This window comes from Piliocolobus tephrosceles, chromosome 7 (assembly GCF_002776525.5).
Source record: "Piliocolobus tephrosceles isolate RC106 chromosome 7, ASM277652v3, whole genome shotgun sequence".
Lineage (NCBI taxonomy): Eukaryota > Metazoa > Chordata > Mammalia > Primates > Cercopithecidae > Piliocolobus > Piliocolobus tephrosceles.
In genome coordinates, this window is record NC_045440.1 from 70,036,580 (window position 1) to 70,052,714 (window position 16,135).

The following is a 16,135-nucleotide window of genomic DNA, read 5'->3' on the forward strand; positions in this document are numbered from 1 at the left end:
ATGGATTTTAAAAACATGACAATTATAGAATATTAACAACCGTCTTCAAATATAATGATACAGGCAGGCTGAAATTAGAAGAATAGTAGAAAAATATAAAATTCAGTGATGACAAAATAGAAATGACTAAATTAATTCCAGTAAAGTAGATTTTGTAGCAAAGAAATTACCAGAGAGAGAGAGGAATAGGGTACAATGACAAAAGTGTCAGTCTACCACAAAGACAGCAATGGTAGATGGAGCATGCACCAAGTAATGTAATTGAAAATATGTGAAGCAAAAACCGAGACAAAGAAAAGGAGACACAGACATATCCACAATGATGGATAAAGACTTCATACTTCTCTCAACAACTGATAGAAAAACTAGACATAAAATCAACATGGAGATGAGAACCCAACAATACCATCAACCAACAGAATCGAATTAACATTTATAAAACATTCCACCCAACATCATCAGAATAAACATTATTTTCAAATGACAATGGAACATGTACCAAAATTAGCCATATTCTGGGCCATAAGACAGACCTCAACAAATAGAAAAGATTTGATGTCATACATAGAATGTTTTCCAAACATAATGGTATCAAACTCGAAACCACTAACGAAATAAAACAAAAATACATCTTCACACTTGGCAACCAGACAACCTATTACTAAATAATCCATGAGTCAAAAAGGAATTATCAAGAGAAAGAAAACAATACATCAAATTGAATGAAAGTTAAAACATGTCAAAATGTGTGGAACACAGTGAAAGCAGTGCTGAGAGGAAAAATTATAGCACTAACTGCATACATTAGAAAGGAGTTTGAAAAGGCTGAAAACAATAATGTGAGCTTTTACCTCAAAAACCTAGTCAGTGAATAAAAAATAAACCCAAAACATTATAAGTCATTAGGGAATTGCAAATTAAAACAACAATGAAATACCATTATGCAAGCATTAGAATGAATAAAAATCCAAAAACTGACAATACTAAATGCTGTTAAGGATGTGGAACAATAGGAACTCTCATTCATTGCTAGCAATAATGCAAAAATTGTACAGCTAGTTTAGGAGATCATTTGGTGGTTTCATATGAAACTAAACATAGTCTTACCACACAATCCAGCAATTGCCTACTTAGGTATTTATCCTGATGAGTTGAAAATTTATGTTCACACAAAAACTTGCATATGAATGTTTACATCAGTTTTATTTTTAATCACCAGAACCTGAAAGCTAACCAAAATATTTTTTTTAAAAAAAACCATACATCCTTTTTATTGTTAAGTCATAAAGAGGTATCAAAATTAAAAGCAAAAATTACAGGGTAAGACTTAACAAAACTACTAGGAGCGTCAAAGGAAGTGAAAATGGGACTAGGCGCGGGGCAATATGAATTAATGAACATGGGAAGGACAAGGATGGGGAGAACAGTGAGCATGTGCTGAAGATACTAGGGGAGAGGATCTGGTGAAAAATTTGATCTTAGACAAGCTCCTAGGTAAACAAATAATGGGATAAGATTTCTAAACCCCACTATGTGCTTAAGAGTCATCCTCGCCATTGGCGCTGTCTCTGTCATCCTCTCCTTCCTCAGCCTCTTTTTCATCATCCTTGATCAACTCCAGCTGGTCATCCCCCCGATCTTCATTATCATCATCATCCAGTAGGTCCCCCTCCTCAGCAGAGTCATCTGTACCCCCCTCAGACTCCATCTTCACATTAGTCTCATCTTTCTTCACGGAGCTGCTGCTCTGCTCCTCTTCTGACTTATCGTTCTTCATCTCTACTGCTTGTTTGCTCTGTTCCTTTTCAATTTTTTCCAGGTTTTCCAGGAGAGAATCCACTTTTTGTTTTATCTGGGTCAACTCCTTCTTAATGGCCTGAAGGTCATCTCCTTTCAACTTTCCAGACTTGGAAGATCCCCGCTGTCCACTCTTAGAATTGAAGCCACTTTTGCCCCTTCGTGAGGTGTTTCCTGACACACGCTGACGTTTCGAGGGCACTACAGCCCGAGCAATAGGAGGAGGAGGAGGTACACGTGCTGGGTAACTGTACATCCTATCATAATAGTCCCGTTGAAAGTCATAGTCCAAGTCAAAAGAGGAGCCGTACATCTCCGCTGCAGATCGTTTCACACCTGCTTTTCCTCGGTTCACTTTTGGCTCTGCAGCCAGGTTAATATCTAAAACCTGGCCAGCAATCATTCTGCCATCCTCTCCTGCTACAGCAGCCCGGGCATTTCTCTCATTAACATATTGAACGAAGGCAAAGCCCTTATGAACAGAGCAGCCCACAATTTTGCCGTACTTCGAAAAGATTGCCTCCACATCAGATTTCTTGACCACAAGAGTGTTGAGATTCCCAATGAACACACGGGAGTTCATGGAGCGAGGATCTGTCTTGTTGGTAACGTTGCTGGCCATTGTGTTTGATGATAAGGTTTCTCACAAAGCTGAAAATGTAGCTGAAGATCAAAAAAATCTCACAGGAGCCGGGAGGGAGAAGAGATTCGATTCTGAGTCTCCTACTCCCGGATTCTGCGTGGAGAAACCGACTGCTGGACGAGGTCGGCAACGCGGACACAACCGCTCAGTCTTCGTCTCTTCACAAAATCTAACCAAAATATTTTTTAGTAGATGAATAAACTTTGGTATATCCATACAACAGAATATAACTGTAGATAATATTAATGAACGATATAATAAAAATTATATAAGAACTAATGAATTATAAAGCCATGAAAAGACATGAAGGAACATTACGTACATATTGCTAAGTTTAAAAAGCCAGTATGAAATGAAAAGGCTACATATTATATAATTCCAACTGCATGACAATCTTAAAAAAAGCAAAACTATGGAGACCTTAAAAAGATCTGCAGTTTCCAGAAGTTGAGGTGGGGTGGCAGGGAAGACAGGAGGGATAAATAGATGGAACATACGAGATTTATAGGATGATGAAACTGTGCTGTGTGGTGGGTATAAGGCATGCATTAGTCAAAACCTATGAAAGTGTCCCACACAAAAAGGAAACCTTAATGTAAACTACTGACTTCACTTAACAATAATGTAATAATATTGGCTCATTAATTGTAACCAATGCATCATTCTATACTATGCAAATTGTTAATAGAGGAAATAATGTGGGAGTGGGGGAGTATTATCTGCACAATATTTATGCTCTAAAATTTTGAGGTAGATTTGTACCTAATTTGTTGAGAGGTTTTATCATAAAGGGATGTCACATTTTGCGAAATGCTTTTTCTGGCTTTTTGAGATGGTCATATGATTTTTACTCTTTATTCTATTAATATGTTACATTTATGATTTGCATATATTAAACCATTCTTGCATCCTTGGGATTGATCTTACTTGATCATGGTGAATAATCTTTTTAATGTGCTATTGACTTTTGTTTGTTAGTATTTTGTTGCGTATTTTTGCATCTATGTTCATTAGCAATATTAGCCTGTTTTTTCTTTTTTATTGAAAGCTTCCCCTCTAAGATTTGGAACAAGACAAGGATGCCCATTTTCACGACTCCTTGACATAGTAGTGAAAGTCCTTTCTAGAGCAATTAGGCAAAAGAAAGAGATAAAAGTCATCCAAATAGGAAAGGAGGAAGTCAAATTGTCCCTGTTTGCAGATGACATAATCTTACACATAGAAAACTCTAAAGACTCCACCAAACAATGGTGGAGATTAATATAAAAAAAGCGATGTTTTTATTCACCAATAGTGAACTATCTGAGAAAGAAATGAAGAAAGTAATTCCATTTACAGTTGCTACAAATAAATAAATACCTATGAATAAATCTAACCAGGGAGGTAAAATACCTCCACAATGAAAACTATAAAACAGATTAAATCAGTTGAAGGGGATAAAAATTAATGGAAAGATATTTCATGCTCATTTGGAAGGATTAATATTATTAAATGTTCATACTACTTAAGACAATCTACAGATTCAATACAATCCTTATCAAAAATTCCCATGTCATTCTTCACAGAAATAAAAAAAGAATGATCCTAAAATTTGCATGAAATAACAAAAGACCCCAAATAGCCAAATCAATCTTGAGCAAAAAGAACAAAGCTGTAGATATCACCCAATTTCAAAATCAAATCTGTAGTAACCAAAACAGCATGGTATTGACATAAAAATACATATACAGATCAATGGTACAAAATAGAAAGCTCAGAAAAAATTCAAGTATTTACAACGAATTGATTTTCAATAGAGTTGTCAAGAACACACAATGGGACAATAAACGGTGCTGGGAAAACTGGATATCCACCTGTAAAAGAATGAAACTTAACCCTATCTCTCATCATATACAAAAATCTACTCAAAATAAAGACTTAAATATAAGACTCAAACTATAAAATTAATAGAAAAAAGGGAGGTGAATACTACAGAGTATCAGTCTGGACATGGATTTTTTTAGACAAGACCTCAAAAGCAGGAACAACAAAAACAAAAATAAGCAAACAAGACAATGTCAAACTAAAAATGTTCTGCACAGCAAAGGAAAACATCAACAGCATGAAGAAGCAACCATAGAACGAGAGAAAACATTTCCATGTTATATACCTTACAAAGGGTTAATACCCAGAATTTATACTCAACTCAATGGCAAAAACAACTAATTCAATTTAAAAGTAGACATAAGACCTGTTTAGACATTTCTTCAAAGAAGACATACAAATGGCCAACAAATTTATGAAAAAATGCTCAACATCAGTAACCATGAAGAAAATGCAAATCAAAACCACCATGTGATATCACCTCACCCCAGTTAAAATGGCTATTACGAAAAAAAAAAAAAAATAGCAGTGCTGTTGAGGATGTGGAAAAACGGGGAACGCTTATAGATTGTTAGTGGGAATGTAAATTAATACAGCCCTTATGGAAAACAGTAGGACATTCCTCAAAAAATTAAAAACAGATCTACCGTTATCACCCAGCAATCCCATTACTGGGTAAATATCCAAAATAAATATAATCAGTATGTCAAAAAGAGATCTCATGTTTATTGCAGGACCATTCACAATATCCAAGATGCAGAATCAAGCTAAACACCTACCAGTTAATAAATGGATAAGGAAAATGTGGTATATATACACAATGGAACATTATCCAGCCATACAAAAGAATAAAATTGTGTCATTTTGCAACATGGATAAGCCTGAAGGACATTATGTTAAGTAAATTAAGTCAGGCACAGAAAGACAAATACCCCATGATCCCACTCATATGTAATACCTAAAAAAATTGATCTCAAAAATGTTCAGAGTAGAATAATTGTTACTAGGGAGTTGGGAGAACACAAGGAAAGGGGAGATGGGGAAAGGCTGGTCATTGGGTACAATGTTACAGCTGGATAAGAAGAATAAGTTCCATTACTTTATAGCACAATAGGGTGACTATAGTTAACAATAACCCATTGCATATTTCAACTAGCGAGAAGAGAGGTTTTTGAATGTTCTTATAATGAAATGGGCCAGGTGCAGTATGAGAGACTTGACGGTTGCTTAAGGCAGAGTTCAAGATCAGTCTGCGCAACATAGCAAGCCACCATCTTGGGTCTGTTGGTATGCACCTGTAGTCCCAGCCACTCAGGAAGCTGAGGTGGGAGGATCCCTTAAGCCAGGAAGGTTGAGGCTGCAGTGAGCTATGATCATGCTGCTGGACCCTAGCCTGGGCAACAGAGCTAGACCCTATCTCACAAACAAACAAAGATACAATACATGTTTAAAGTGATGGATATGGTAATTATCATCATCTGATCATTACACTATGTATATATATGGCAACATTACATTATACTACATGTAAATATGTGCAATTATTTTTTGTCAGGAAAGAATAAAGATGTGTTGTCACAACGTGTGAAAATAAATAAAAATATAATCTACTAAGTAAAAAGACTGAAATTAATTAAAATTCAACAGACATTCATAATTAAAAGCTCAAATAATGAAATAGAGGATAATTTTCTCACCTTGACACAAAGCATCAACTGAAAAGCTACAACTAACATTATACTGAGTGGGGAGAACTGATACTTTCTCCCAAAGATCACCTACAGAAAGAGGACGTTAACTCTCACCACTCTTAGTCAACTTAGTGCTGGAAGTTCTGGTAAGTACAATAAGGCAAGATAAAGAAAGTTAAAAGACTATAGATCAGGATGAAATGTATAAAATCATCCCATTTGCAGATGGCACAATGTCTTCTACACAGAAAATTCCAATGAATCTACAAAAGTCTTGTACAAACTGCCAACTAATAACTCATCAGCCAAGTCACAGGACAAAAAATATGCAAAAATAAATTTTAATTCTACATATTTGCAATTAACACATGGACCCCAAAACTTAAAATACAATACAGTTGTAATCCCTCAAAAATAAATAAGAATGTAGGTACAAATCTAACAAAGCATTTACAGAAATTATATATTAAAATTATATAATGCTAATGTATTAATTTTCTTTTGCTGGCTTAAACAATATAGTGGCTTAAACAATACAAGCTTATCAGAGCTCTAGAGGACATATGTCTTCAATATGTTTCATGAGACCAAAATCAATGCATTAGCAGGCATGGATTCCTCCCGGAAGCTGTTTGGAAGACTGCATTTCTTTGCCTTTTCCAGCTTCTAGGGGCTGCTTCCATTCCTTGGCACCTGGTCCCCAGCTAGCAGTTTCATCACTCTGATCTCTGCTTCCATAGTGACATCTAATTTTCTATATCCTCTGCCTCCCTCTTTCACTTAAAGAATGTTTACAAGTACATTGGACCTACAAGAATAATCCAGGATATCTCACCATTTCAACATCCTGACTTAATCAGATCTGCAACGTCCTTTCTGCAATGTAGTTAATTATTATTCACAGGCTGCAGGGATCAGGACATGAACATTTTAGAGTGGCCATCATTCTGTCTACCAGAGCTAATGAAAAGTAAGAGCAGTTTTACGTAAATAAAGAGCTATACCATGTTCATGGTTTGACAGGTTCAGCATGGTAAAAATGTCAGTCTCTTCCAAATTTGATACATAGGTTTAACACAATTTCAATCAAAATCCCAGGAAGAATTTTTGCAGATACAGACAAGATTCTTCTAAAATTTATATGGCAAGACAAAGAAACAAGTATAGTTAAAATAATGTTGGAAAATAAGAATTTATCTACCTAATTTCAAGGTGTATTATATAACTACACTAATCAAGACAACATGGTTTTGGAAGAAGACCACACACATAGATAAATTTAACAGACTAGAGAAACTAAAACTAAATCCATCCAAATTTGCCCACCTGTGAAACTTTCAGAAAGGAGAAAATCTTTAGAATCAAGGGAAAAAAAGAGTTCTTACACTGACATAAAAATATGATCCTCCAAAATTAATAAATTGGACCTCAAGATGATTAAAAACTTTTGCTCTGTGAAAATGGCTATGAGATTATGAGGGTAAAAATACAAGTACAGATGGGGAGAAAATATTTGCAAACCACAAAGAGAGTGAATTTTTATTTTAAGCCACTAAATTTGTGGCAATTTGTTATGGCAGCAATAAAATACTGATACAGTCTCCTTGAGAAACAGTGCCACATCAGAGGCTTAATTTTGTTCTCTCCTGACTCCTTGGACATTCAGAGGCAGCAGTAGCCAGATTGGCCTCGGAGAATGCTAGCTAGAGGGAAACTAGTTCTTACAGGGAAAGAGTAATTCACTTCTTCAGTCTCTGATTATTCAGAGGTCTCTGCAGAGCCATCATCTTCAGGGGCATCCATTCAGATGCCCCTCTTATATTTTAGGATTCCAGGTTTTTCCATTGAGGATCCTGATGATGGCAGAACAGACCTGTCTTGGCTGAGTATTTAAAAAAAAAAAAATATCTCTGTAGATTTATGAATCTATCAGATCTACAATATGGTGCTATAAATAATGGTCCATTTATCAGCTACTAAAGAGGACCTGTGGCTCTAAATACTTAGCCTTTAATGATTGTTAAATTTTTCCATATCTGAGTATTCCCCTGCAGAGCATCAACACTACTTAGCAAGAGTCAGTCAACTCTGCTGTGTTCGTTGTTGTTGCTCCCTCCTCCCTCTATCTCTTTCATATTCCTGGTTCCTTACACCTGCCACAGTATTCTCTTCCATAGAAGCATTTTTCCTGGTCACCATTGGTGCAATATTTAGCACTTTGTGCCAGGGACTCTGTGCGTCACACTCACTACTTAGGGTGGTAGCTTTACTCAGTAGGCTGTGATGGGCCAGTCCCAAATCCCCATTTTACCACTTGTTTTCTCAGACCTCTCCTGGTACCACTTGTGCTACTCGAGGTCTGCTGAGAAGTGCAAGATATTTATTAGGAGCGGGAGAAGAAGAAAAAAGGAAGAGTCTTCAGACCATGAAGTAGATCTGATAACCAAGGAAGAAGAAAGGGAAAGAAAGATTAAAGAGGAGGAGCTTGGACTGAAGCACCAATCTAACCAAGGGTTGGCCTGGCAGGCGTCCTCCATCTCATTGGAATGAATCTGTCTTAGTAGCCATCCCACCGTGTTCAGTCATTAGCAGCCAGCAGGCCCCCAGACGAAACATAGCCTTGGTGCAAATGCAGTGGTTGATCCAGAGGGACTGCAGTTGGGGGCATCAGTCATTTATGGTCCCAGCAGGAGATGTGAGAGGTGCATTTTCAGTGTCCCCATAGACAACTGTCCTGGGAAGTTTTTCTCCAAGTGCTAATTCAGAGATCCAGATTCCTTCTACCAAATCTCCACTACCTCTTCAGAGTCTCCCCTTCAGAGACATGGCTAATTCAACTGATCCATCAGGTGTTCTGTGTTAGGACACCAAACAGCAAAGGGAAAAGTAGATTTTATGGGAGACTTTTTAGGGACCAGGACTGGAAGTGGTAAACATAAATTCTACACACATTTTATGACCCAAACTGGCTAAATATCCCCTTCTAAGCACTTTTGCTGAAGACATAATGGAGTCTCTGCCACATGGGAGAACCTAAATGTTACTCAGATGTATGATAGCTTGGCTATGTTGTTGCTGTTCATGCTGTGTTGTCTAGCCTATATTTGTTCTTATGCGTGGAACTGGGTGAATCCTGTGTTTGAGTCTCAACACTAGCACTACAGAACAGAGTATTTTAGTCTTCTTTATCTCAATCCTAACCCATCCTCTATATCTTTCATGAGGGCCATCTTCCAACATTAAGACAGCAAGTGTGTTCTTTCCCTAGGAGCAATTCTGTTTCCGGTCATTAAACTAGCATTTTTGATTTCTCTCCAGTATATGTACATATTTTTAATGGAAATATTCTGGAGCAGTATACCAAAATATGTTAACATAAGACTTTTGTGGATGTCAAGAGTCTCTTAACTCTTTTTACGTTCATATTTATATTTTATACAATATTATATATCTTTCTATAATAAATTTTAATTATATATTTATAAGAAAAAATAATTATAATAATTGAAGCCTAAATGATGCTGTCTCTTTTAAAAATCTGAAATTAAAAATTTCAGGCATTTATAAATGCTTGAATTTTCAAATACATGTTACATATACCATCCTTGAGGAGTCTACCTGGATAATCATTTTTCTAAAATTTATAATCTCTTCTCTACTTTAAATCACATCAGTAAAAAACTACAAAATTCAGTTCTCCAGCAACTTTTTTTTATTTCAGCGATTAATTCATTTATTTGTTTAACCAGTACTTACAGATCTCTTGACTATGTATTTGAAACTCTTTTAGACCCTGGTCACAAACACAGTAATGACTATTGTACTCATGGTCACATACAATAGTCATGGGCCACCATAGGATGGTGTAGATAAACAATAGTTATCAGATAGTGATAAGAGCTATAAAAATAAGGGATGCAGCTAGGCACAGTGGCTCATGCCTGAAATCCCAGCACTTTGGGAGGCCAAGGTGGGTGGATCACAAAGTCAGGAGTTTGAGACCAGCCTGGCCAACATGGTTAGACCCTGTCTCTACTAAAGATACAAAAAGTTAGCTGGGCATGGTGCACCTGTAATGCCAGCTACTTGGGAGGCTGAGGCAGGAGAATCACTTGAACCCGGGAGGTGGAGGTTGCAGTGAGCCAAGATCGTGCCATTGCACTCCAATCTGGGCAACAGGGCAAGACTCCATATCAAAAATAAATAAATAAATAAATAATGCATCAACATTTTACACTATGTGTATTACTGTTCTTTTTTAAACAATAATTTCAATTTTCATTTTAGATTCAGGGGATACGTGTGCAGGTTTGTTACATGGGTATATCTTGTGATACTGAGGCTTGGGGTACAAATGATCCCATCACCCAAGTAGTGAGCATAATACCCAACAGGTAGTTTTTCAGCTGTTGCCCTTCTCCCTCATTTCTCTCTCTAGTAGTCCCCAGTGTCTATTTTTCCCATCTTTATATCCATGTATACCCAATACTTAGCTCCCACTTATATGTGAGATGTGGTATCTGGTTTCCTGCTTCTGCAAATTTGGTCAGGATAATGCCTCCAGCTACATCCATGTTGCTGCAAAGGGCATGATTTCATTCTTGTTATGGTTGCATAGGATTCCATGGTGTATATGACCACATTTTCTTTAAAATGGTGGTATTTCTTCAACTTCTGGTTAAACTACTTAACATTCAAGAGGACACAAATTTGTAGTAATTTAGGTATGGAAGCAAAGCTATGCTTGACCAAATTCTAAAAGCAGTCAATTTATTTTACCATCAATTACAATAAAGAAATAACATTTGTGAACTGAAATAATAAAAATCACCCAGTTAAGTAAAAATTAGTAAGAAATATTGAAGCATCTGAGTATCTGCTTATAGCGCTCTGATAATCAGGAAGTACATCAAATATAAAAACCATTCAATTCAAGCTTCTCTTTGCCTCCCTGCACATACACTTCAAGAAACTTTTCAAGATGGCAACAAATGTACAGTCTCCATCCACGTTTCCGGATTAGCACCTTTCTGTCTTTCATCCATTTTAAAACTAAAATGGAGAACTAAGACTTGAGGTAGACTGAAACAGGTTGTGTAGATCATGGTATTCTGGAAGACAAGGCTCCCAGTGAGATGTGTTAAAAACAAGAAAGCATTGTCTGCTGAGGAATAGTTTATAATGAACCACATAGTTTTACCGAGTATCTAATATTGCACCCTTAGATTCTCTGGCAAAGGAAAGGTGAATTCTTGCAGTGCTCCCAAGTATAATGAAGGAAGCCAGTGGCCATTCATATCTATGTGTCTTCAAACATTATATCTGGCTAGTTATGTTTACTTTTTTATGTGGCAGTATCAGTCAGGGTTCAACTGGAGAATCAGGATTAGGAGATAATGATAGGTAGAGAGAGATAGATAGATAGTTGATAGGTAAGTGGATACATAACAGACAAATTGTAAGGATTTACATAATTGTGGGAAGTGATCAAACAATCTGTGAGAAAGTTTTCTGCACAACTGTTGCTGGAGCTTGATGTCCACAGGGCAGGTAGAACAGAAGGGAAGATGAACACAAAGTGGAGCAGACCAAGCACAACCTGGACCCACATCAGTATGGACTGAGGCCCGTGTTAGTTCTTGTTGCCACTGACCAGGGTGATGTGAGATAATGCAGAAGCCAAAACCCGTTATCATGGTGCTAACTAAGCACACACACCTGGCCAGACATTGCCTCACACCAATGAAGTGAGTTAGCAAGCAAGTATCATTGGTGAGCTCCTACCTTTTCCTAGTTACTCATTTATTATATTAAATTTTCCCTGTTGAAGTTACCAGCGTGGTCTCTGTCTCCTAACTGGACCCTGACTGATTTATGTAGTTTCTCTATTTCAAGGTTAGATAAAAATAAAAAATTCTTTCTGCAGATAAATGGATAAATAAGAGTGTGCATGAATTTCTACAACATAAGCCAAAATTCTGCAACATAAAAGAACAGAAATTCACTGAATGATAGAGAAGGGGGGGTGCTCATTTGTATTATTGATGCAATCCAGTAAACAGAAAAATAAATTTAAAAATACGAGAATAGAGAAACACATTATTCATATGAAAAAAGATCATGACATAAAAATGAACAAAAAAGAGGGTAGGTCCCAAAATAAGTAGCTAGAGATAAAAAGGCTGTAGGTTTAAAAGAAAATATAGCAAACTGAATATGAGTAGAAACAGGCAGAAAAATAAGAGGAATTTGGGCAATGTTTTTTAAAAATGCCAAGGTTTATAAATGAAAGGAGCAGAATTAAAATGTGTTGTATACAGGCTGAACTGACTCTGAAAAAACTTGTTCATTGATATAATTGAGAAGTTCTTGCTAGATGCAGGTAAAAGAACAATAACGTCTTTAATAATAAAGATCACAGAAGATCAAAGATTAAATACAAATAAACTGCTATTTTTAATGAAAACAAAATAATCAGAGAAGTGATAAAGTTGTTTTGAGCTAAAAACTATAAAGTCTATACTGTTCTAGCAAAGAATAATTATGAGAGAGTAAAAAATAGACTTGTCCTGGAACTAGATGCCAAATGAATACAAAATGTTGTAAGAGATTTGAAGAGAAACATTTTACAATCCAAGAATCTTGAATTCAGAGGAGTTATTACTCATGTGGAAAAATCTTAGCAACACAAGTGCTTAGAAATATAAAACACATTTACCCTTTCTTATAAAAAAGCACTCAAAGATATACTCTAGCTAACTGAAAGATTAATTATAATTAAAACTCAGAAATAGGGGAAGGATAATATGAAATGACTGATTATTACAATTGAGAACAAAAAACATAGTTTTTGGAGTAGTTAAAAGTTTCAATATAAATTTGAAAATAAACTGCCCACAAGAAATTAATTTAGGAAAATGTTATTCTTATCACTTTCTTCCTCATCATCAGTGTTAAATGAGCATATTTAGAAAATGGAAATATGAGGGGATAAAGAAAGTAAAGCGAGCTAAGTTCAATGACTTCTCATACGTAGAGCAGATTTAAAACACAGGTATTTTCACTTTGGTAATTAGATAAATATAAGTCCAAGTGTGTTTTTGAAAATGTAGTAGTAAAAATCTAAAAGTTAAAAATAAGATGTCTTATATTCAAATCATCACCAACGGTTAAAGCAAACTAAACACAGTCATCATAGCAATAGAGAGAAAACAAAATAAATTAGCGAAGAACATGATAAAATAACAGAAATAAAAAAGCAAGTACACCTGCTACAACATTGTCATCTGATGTTATGACATTAAATTGTTAAAATGTCTCCATAAAAGGGAAAGAAAGTTAGATTTGCTTTTTAAAATTCTAGTGTATGCATCTTAGGAAAGACAAAGTAAAATAATAAAAATCGTTAAAAGAAAAATATGGAGTACTACATAACTTACAAGTTTTTAAAAATTGGTAATATCTCACAATAAAATAATTTGAGAAGAATGAAATTAATAAACAGATATCATTCTTAATACTTTTGAAAAAATTAGATGGTGGAGTAAAATTAAGAAAAAAGCAAAATTAAAAATAATAAGTAAATTTAAAATGTTTAATACTTCTAAGTAAAAATGCTTAAAGTTAAAAAGATGCTAATAATTTTAAAGATATAAATCATGTGAAAAGCATCAAAAATATAATTTGTTTAAATAGAATAAAAAGCAACGGGAAAATCTGAATGATTGGAAATATAATTTTTAAAAATTTAAAATAACGTATAGTAAAGATCAAAGATATTTAATCGGTATTTCTTTTTAAATCTCACATTAGAAATATATGTTATTTTTAAAAATTCATAATATAAAAATGTTTTAAAATGTCCCTTAACAGATAATCATAAGCCCTTCTCATGTGTAAATTTGAATTGAAAAAATGTTTGGTAATGTGTTTTCAAATTTATATAAAAGAGTAAATGATGTAAAATAACCAGTTTTTCTTAACAAATACAGTGTCAATGTGATATTAGAAGACCATTATTATACTAAATCATTTCAATAGAAATTTCAATAAGAGCTAAGTTTAAATATTGATCTGCCAAATTTAATTGCTGTATACTTCAGCAATTTCTTTAGCCACTGTGATTTTCTTATTGACATTTGTAAAATGGGAATGTTATTTTATATCTTTCTTTTGACCGTAAAATTAAGAAATATTATAGCACACAAAATATGTATTAAATACTCAGTACAGGGTAAGAGCTCAACAAAGAGTTGCTGTTGTTATATATTAGACGAAAATCATCTCAATGTGTTATAAGAATTAGGCAACAAAATGAAAAAATGCCCTCCAACCAACTTTAAAAACTCAAGATTTATATCAAAAGGATATTTTATTAATAAAAAATGTGTAATTTACTCTAACAGTTATCATCAGCAAATTTAGGGCACTAGACTCCAGTCTTCAAAATTCAGATCAAAATTTAGATGGACACAGAACCATTGCTACTAACTTTATTTTAAAGATAGGCACACATTTCAGAGTTGCATTTACTGGTTTTTATGGACTAGATCTATATATATTTATATTTAATTTTATTCATTTTTCTCACTGTTTGGAATAGACATATATTACAATTACTAAGATTGCAGGCAGTACCAGAAAATCACTGAGGTCAGAGAATAGGGTTGTCTTGCATTTATTTCTACATAAAAAAATAGAATACATATTTATTTAGATATTCAAGTAATATCTAATATGCAAATAATGATAATGTAAATGTTAAATAAATTGAACATGTATATAAATAATGCATAAATACTATTAAAATTCAAACTATGTATGAATATTTAGAGTAAGAAAATGGAAATATCTCTTGACTTACGAACTCTATATAGAAAGAAGAATTTCAGTACAAAATACAAACAATTGAAAACAATCACATGAATATCCTAACTTGAAAAATATAATAACTGAATTTAGAATTCACTGAAATTGATTAGCAGTTGTTTAGACATAGCTAAAAAGAGTATGAATAAACTGAAAAAAATGATTAAATAAATAATCCAGACAAGCTTGTAATGGGAAATTTAAAAAGGATAGTAGACAAAAGTACGTAAGAAACAAAGAGAGTATTATAAAAGGCCTAAAAATATGTGCAGTTGTAGTCCTAGAAGGTGGGCAAGAATGGAATAGAAGAAATATTTAGTGATGAGGAAATCAAATACCAGTTTCAAAAAGCACTACATATTCCAATAAGGATTTTTCTAACATAGTAGGGGAGAAAGCACGCCAAATCATAATGAAGTAAACAAAACTTAAAACAAAAGACAAAGAAAAATCCTAAAAGCTGCCAGAGAAATACAGTGTAATCTCTTCAAAGGAGGAAATAGTGTAGTCTCTTCAAAGGAGGAGCAAAGGGAGCTGATAATAGAAAAAAATAGAAATCAAAAGGTAACAGTATAATCAAAGTCCTAAAAGAAAATAACTTCTGAGAATTTTACAGCCAATGAAACTGTATTTCATAAATGAAGTTAAAACAAAAATATTTTTAGACAAATCAAAACAGAAAATTCATTACCATAAACTTACTCTAAAGGAAATATTGAAGGATGTTCTTTAGTCAACAGAATTGATTCCATCTGTATTTATCATGAATGCAGGAGTCATTAGAGTTATATTATAAACCACTTTATTGGTGGTATTATGAATTTCTTCTTACATTTAACAGTTTTTGCTTTACATACTTTGATGCCATATTATTCAGAGCATAAAGATGGATGGCTCTTTTATACTCTTGCTAAATTTCATCTTCTAACACTGAGTTAGATGCTTAATCCAATTAAATGCTTTTTCACTTAGAATTGTATTTGATCAGTTATTGCCATAACGACTCCTAATATTTATATAGTTTATTTTTGTTCAGTCTTTTAGGGGTGGTTTGTGATGTCTCTCCAGTAAAACACACAAAAAAAGTGTTGCTGACTTTTTAAATTACAACATAAAAATTATATCTTTTAATATATTTAACCCATTCAATTTGTTGTGCTTTCTGATACATTTGACTTGTCTGTCATCTTACTGCATATTTTCTAGTTACTATATACATTTTTCATTTTTCTATTGGTAGTTCATTGGTCAATTTATTTGATTACTTTAAACT

The 16,135-nt window shown here is 34.2% G+C and overlaps 1 pseudogene across 1 annotated transcript; it reads right to left on the reverse strand.

Annotated features, from left to right (window-relative positions):
- Nucleotides 1–1,252: 1,252 nt before the first annotated feature.
- On the reverse strand, nt 1,253–2,606 carry LOC113224987 (annotated as a pseudogene). The gene has a single exon (XR_003309601.1). The product of XR_003309601.1 is annotated as a heterogeneous nuclear ribonucleoprotein C pseudogene (transcript).
- Between the last annotated feature and the right edge of the window lie 13,529 nt (nt 2,607–16,135).